Here is a 6,279-nt window from a genome sequence, read left to right as displayed (position 1 = left end):
CAGTATATCATCAAATCAGAGTCAGTGCCAAAGACATCTTTAAGACAGCATTCAAAACTCATCATGGACACTATGAGTTCAAAGTAATGCCATTTGGACTTACAAATGCTCCTGCTACATTCCAGGCCTTAATGAATGATATTTTTCAACCATTTTTGAGAAGATTTGTTCTAGTCTTTTTTGATGATATATTGATTTACATCCAAAACATGGATGAGCATTTGGAGCATCTTAAAATTGTTTGTGGCTTGTTGAGGCAACACCAGCTCTTTGCCAACATGTCTAAATGCTGCTTTGGACAACCTTCTTTGGAATATATTGAAAAAGCGGGGGTCTAACACCACCACCCGATATTTCAATTAACAATCTGTATGGACTAACTCCGAAATACTTTGCTAGAGAATCAACTAGACATTCGGACTCAATCCAGATAAAAATATCTCAAGGAGTTAATATCTCTCTCTTGATTTGATTTTACTCAAGCTAAAAACAATAGCGAGTCTTTATCACAAGGAATAACTTGGACGGTACCAAAGACCAATGTCCAAGGATCAATCAATATCAATCAACAACCAAAGGTTGGATTTCCAATTGATGATCACGAACGCACAACCTGTGTTATTTCAATTATATAAAATATAATGCGGAAAAGAAATAACACAGACACCAGAAATTTTGTAAACGAGGAAACCGCAAATGCAGAAAAACCCCGAGACCTAGTCCATATTGAATACACACTATATTAAGCCGCTACAGACACTTGCCTACTCCAAGCTAACTTCGGACTGGACTATAGTTGAACCCAATCAGTCTCCCACCGATCCAAGGTACAGTTGTACTCCTACGCCTCTGATCCCAGCAGGATACTACACACTTGATTCCCTTAGCTGATCTCACCCACAACCAAGAGTTTTTGCAACCCAAAATCACAGACTTGATAATAAACAGATCTGCCTCACATAGAAAAGTCTATCAAAGGATAAATTTGTCTCCCACAGATAAACCCTAGGTTTTGTTTCGTCTTAAGATATAAAATCAAGGTGAACAGGAACCAATTGATAATCCGTTCTTATATTCCCGAAGAACAGCCTAGATTAATCAATCACCTCTTTACAATCCTTCCTGAATACACAGGTGGTTTGTCTAGGAATCACAAACAGTGAGACGAAGATGTTTGTGACTTCTTTATCTTGCCTATCGGAGAACTCTCACGATCTCAAGCCAAACAATCGATTATACTCGTACGATAGAAGATGCAAGATCAGATCACATAACTACGATAAAAGTAGTATCGGTATGGATTCACAATCCCAATGAAGTCTTTAAGTTGTTAACCTGATTTTAGAGAAGAAAACCAAAGGTTAAAGGAGAATCGACTATAGCGAGCGCACTAGTATCACAAAGGCGTGTGGGGATTATTTTTGCTCAAATCTAGATGTCTCCTTTATATAGCCTTCAAATCAGGGTTTTGCCTTAGGTACAAAGCAATCCTTATTCACCGTTAGATGAAAACCTGATTTAGATTCAAGCTAATATTTCTCAACCGTTAGATCGAAAACTTAGCTTGTCACACACACTTGGGTAGACGTTTACCGGGTTTGTGAAAACCATGCCCAAACGTGTACGTGTATGTTGGTTCAACATAGTAACCCAAAAGGTTAACCATATGAGCATTTCATATTAACCTTGTTCTTCTTCACCATAACTAGCTCAATTGACTCAAATGAACTAGTTAAAGAGTTGTTCAATTGCTATGAGATCTTATGTAACTACACAAGACACGGTTCAAACAAAAATGATTCGATTCGATTGAATCGGCTCATGAACATTATAGCAACGGTTTGCATAAAGCATTTCTTAGTAATTTAATGTTTCATGTTCAGAGCACATCTTTAGATCATAACCTCTTAAGTTCACAAACAAGTTCGCGGACTTAAGTTAATCGGTTGAGTTTTCCAAACTCAGCAGAAATTCTCAGAAAGAGAACTTCCGCCAGTTCGCGGACTTAGCACACAAACGAGTTTTGGAAAATCCAGCAGAAATTCTCGGTCGAGAACTTCCGACAGTTCGCGGACTGAGTCTGCGGACTGGGTTCGCGGACTTGGCAAGCCAATTCCACAATCCTCCCGATTTCTCTTGATCAACAAAGTTCGAAAACTTCGATTCAAAGAATACATGGTTATGTAATTTAAACTCTCATTTCAATCATTGAGACATGCTCAGAGGACGCTATGTAGACGTTATTCACAGAAGGATTCACGTCAGAGCAATTCTCAAAGTGATTGAAACTTTTCATGACTTTCGTCACTAGGTGAAGATAAACTTGATCAAAGCGAAACGCTTTACCAACACACGATTTCGAGATAAAAGATAAGCAATGAATGCTCAGCTCGAAATGTAAAATGTGTATGATCTAGTCTATATAGCATACAACTTTTGTCTCATAAGAAGTAGGAGATAGAATAGATAGACTTTTGAGTGATAGATAAGTTCAAGTCTCCACATACCTTTTTGTTGATGAAGTTCCACGGTTCCTTGTATAGATCTTCTTCGTTGTATGATGAATCGCCATGAAGTCCTTGAGCTCAACTACACTTTTCTATCCTAGTCCGAGACTTAGCTATGTAGGCTAGAAATCAAGACTCATAGTTTTGATCAATAACATTGACAAACATGCTTGAGATAGCAACGCATGCGAGGTCGACCGAGCTATTCTCTAACAATCTCCCTCTTTGTCAATTTTAGTGACAAAACTACTAATACATATGGAATACAAAAAGATAAACTTTAGTGGCTCCTATTCGATAGTCTAATCTTCAACGTTCCCTGAAATCTTCGTCCTTCCAAGAACTCAAATGATCCCAAAGGTTGTAAGTTTAGCATCACCGTTGTTGAAGATCCGTAGCTATACCAATGAGAGAATTCGAGATTCTCAATCATTATTATACAGTGTCATAGTAATATTATGTAATATCAAAGTCCAATTGTATCACGACTTTAACAATAATACTATGGTGATATGTATCACTCCCCCTTAGTCAATACTCCATCTCGATCATGGAAACCACTCCCCCTTACACAATGATCCGAAAACCGTATGTATTTGTAGTGTGAACTACATTATTTCTCCCCCTTTTTGTCAATAAAATTGGCAAAGGTACAAGAACGGGATCATAATAAAATTTCCACAAGAGACATTTCATAGACTAAAAGAAAAATACATACCAACTTAATTTAGATGCAATCATAAAGCCGAATCTAAATGCATTCATCAAGGAGTTTTAAGATACAAGATAAACCCTACAAGATTCCAAAACCGCACACCCCGCAAGATATTACCATTAAGTACAAGTTCAAAAGAACTCTCCCCCATTTGATGTCATTCCCGAAAGAACAACAAGAACGACCTTAATTTCGAAAGAAAAGAAGGATTTTTTAATTGGACACCAAAAAACATGAAAATGATTTTCTATATCCAAAACTCAACCAAATTAATCACAAGTAAATCCATGATTAATTTAATCGGAATACGCAACTAAATCAAACCACAAAAGTGATCAATTTAATTGATTGTGCTCAACATAAGAAAACTCACGGAGCTACGACTAAGATAACCACACGGAGATGGCTACCTTAATCGTTCAAATACTCAACATAAGGAAAACCTTACGGAATATACGACTACATCAACCAATAGAATATGATTAGTATATTCGTTCATATACTCAACACAAGAACTTGTAGAATATATGAAAAACTCAACTAGACTAATTACAAGAGAACCTATAATTAATCTAATTGGAATACACAACCAAACTAATCACCGAAGCAATCAATTTAATTGTCAAAAGATTTTGCTTGACAAAAGAAGACTTTCAGATCAAATAACTAAATAACCAATCAATGATGATTAATTTAGTTCAAGAATGCTCAACATATAGCATCTCATGGAACAACCAACAAAGCCAATAAGAAAAATCGACTTAGTTGTATCGTGCTCAACATAAGACACACAATGGAGCCTTCAGGGTAATAATGAATGGATCAAAGAAGATCAATACCGGCGGAATACATACAAGGATCCATTCTATCTTTCCATCACTATATGCATAATGGCATAATAGACTTTATCCTTGTCACACAAAAGATTTTATCCTATTTTCCATCAAGTAAATGACTGCATAGGTATAACTTTTGTATTTGTCAAAATTCCATTCGTCCTTTCATCAATACGAATACCAATTTATGAACGTCTTTACTTTTGACAACATATGGGACCTTCAAGTTCACGTACGCAAACAATACATATCCCATAAACAATTGCAATATCACAAAATCATAAAGATTAATACTGCAATAACAATCTTTTCCCTTAGAAGGTAGAATCAATCTTTTTCGCACGTATTTATACCAAGAGTGGTTACCAAAAGCGTATAAAAATATTTCCTTAACAAATAAGAACATACAAAGTCATTGACGACTATGCACCATAGTTCACATGAGATGATTGTGAACACTCAAGAATATATAGCAATGTGAACTACTACCCATTCTCGAACTTCCTTCTTTGTGATTCACTGACATCACTCTTGTAACAACCACAAAATTATCTTAAAATAGGATTTCTCCAAGAATCCCAGTGCCCAAGTCCAAGAGAACAGAACAAGTGCAATGAAACGGAGCAAACACTAAAAAACAAGAGACAGGAAAAATATCAATATTAACTCATCCAAATTCAACAATTCTCATCTCCATTTTGAAGGGAATTCAATAAGAAAGAGAATGCAAAAAGAATGAGGTAAATCCGAGTTCGGATGAAGAAGTTACGGCCAATACAAGTTTATCGAATATTGACGTCAAGTATGCATACGGGTTTGCAAACTTAAACCCCTGGATTTTGATTTTGAATGCTGTTATGCATACTTGGTATGTGTACCATGTAGTCCAAACATCCCGAACTACTATTTTCAAACCTAAACATTTAAGAAACTTAAACACAGATCAAGTTAGGTAGAAATGAACGATAAGCAAGATTATTATAAGTATTCTAAGCAAATAAAAGTACAAATCTTGCTCAAGTTTATAGACATACCTTTTTAGATGAATCCAATCGAATTCTACCGCCTTACCGAACATAATCTGTGTGCCTCAATTGTTGTGCTTCCCTCACCATATACAAAGCAGGGCATTCCTTGGTGACGATGCACTTCCAACACAATCAAGTTGTGTTGGGGTGAACAAAGTCTTGCTCACCACAAGTGACCTTTGGATTATCATGAAAGAGATCACTTTTAGAACCTTTCACATCCAATTCCATTTTTCCAAAAAACTTTTTAAGTTCCAACATCATGGATACTGCCTTTTCCATAGTCATGGAGTTTTCTGGAAGATCATTCCTTTTCAAACTCAAAACATCATTGTCTTTCTTCGGTATCCACTTCTGAGTGCGTTTAGGAACAGTCGGAACCTTCTTCCTATCACTCTGTTCTAGAATTCTTGGAAGAGAATTGGATTGACTATTATTTTGCAAGTTAGTCTTTCTCCAATTGGGAGCATCGGATCTTGTCTTCGTCTTTACGAAGTTATCCTTTTGATAACCATTATGATTACGAAAAGGATTCGTACGACGTTTATAGGCAAATCTAGGTCTATCATAGCGCTGATTCCTTTGCCTAAAGGTTGGACAATTACAACTTGTAACGTTAAGAGGATCAGTCTTAACGTATGATCTTGGTTTCACAACTTCTTGTGATTCCCAAACAAGAACATCATGAAGTTTCTCATTCCTTATACGGAAACGACATCTCCTTTCCAGGTGACCTTTATTTCCGCAATAGTGGAAAACATAAGGAATGTTCTTACCTCGATCCGTGTGTGCTAACTTTGAAGGTTGATAAACTTTGCTCTTTTGAACCTTAACTGCCGGAGAAGGTATTTCACTTTTGCCATCAGTGGAAACCTTTTGTTGAGAAGAATCACTAGCCTTGACAAATTTTACCTCTTTGCTAGTACTTGGAGCATTTTTTCCCTTATAGCCCAATCCTCGTGTATCACGATGATTTTTACTTGCTCCTAGCATAGTGGTTAATTTGCTTGAACTAGTATTGAACTTTTTCAAGTCATCTTCCAACATCTTGATTTTATCAAGAGCAGCAGCTAAATCAGCCTCAAGGCGTTTTTCTCGAGTGAGATAAGCGCTTTCTCTGTCGTCAAAACTTGTTTGCTGGAAGTTAAACCTTGCTTCGGATTCTGCAAGTTTCTCTTCCAAAAAAAAGTACT

This window comes from Papaver somniferum, chromosome 7 (assembly GCF_003573695.1).
Source record: "Papaver somniferum cultivar HN1 chromosome 7, ASM357369v1, whole genome shotgun sequence".
Classification (NCBI taxonomy): Eukaryota; Viridiplantae; Streptophyta; class Magnoliopsida; order Ranunculales; family Papaveraceae; genus Papaver; species Papaver somniferum.
Note: the sequence above shows the minus strand (reverse complement) of the source record.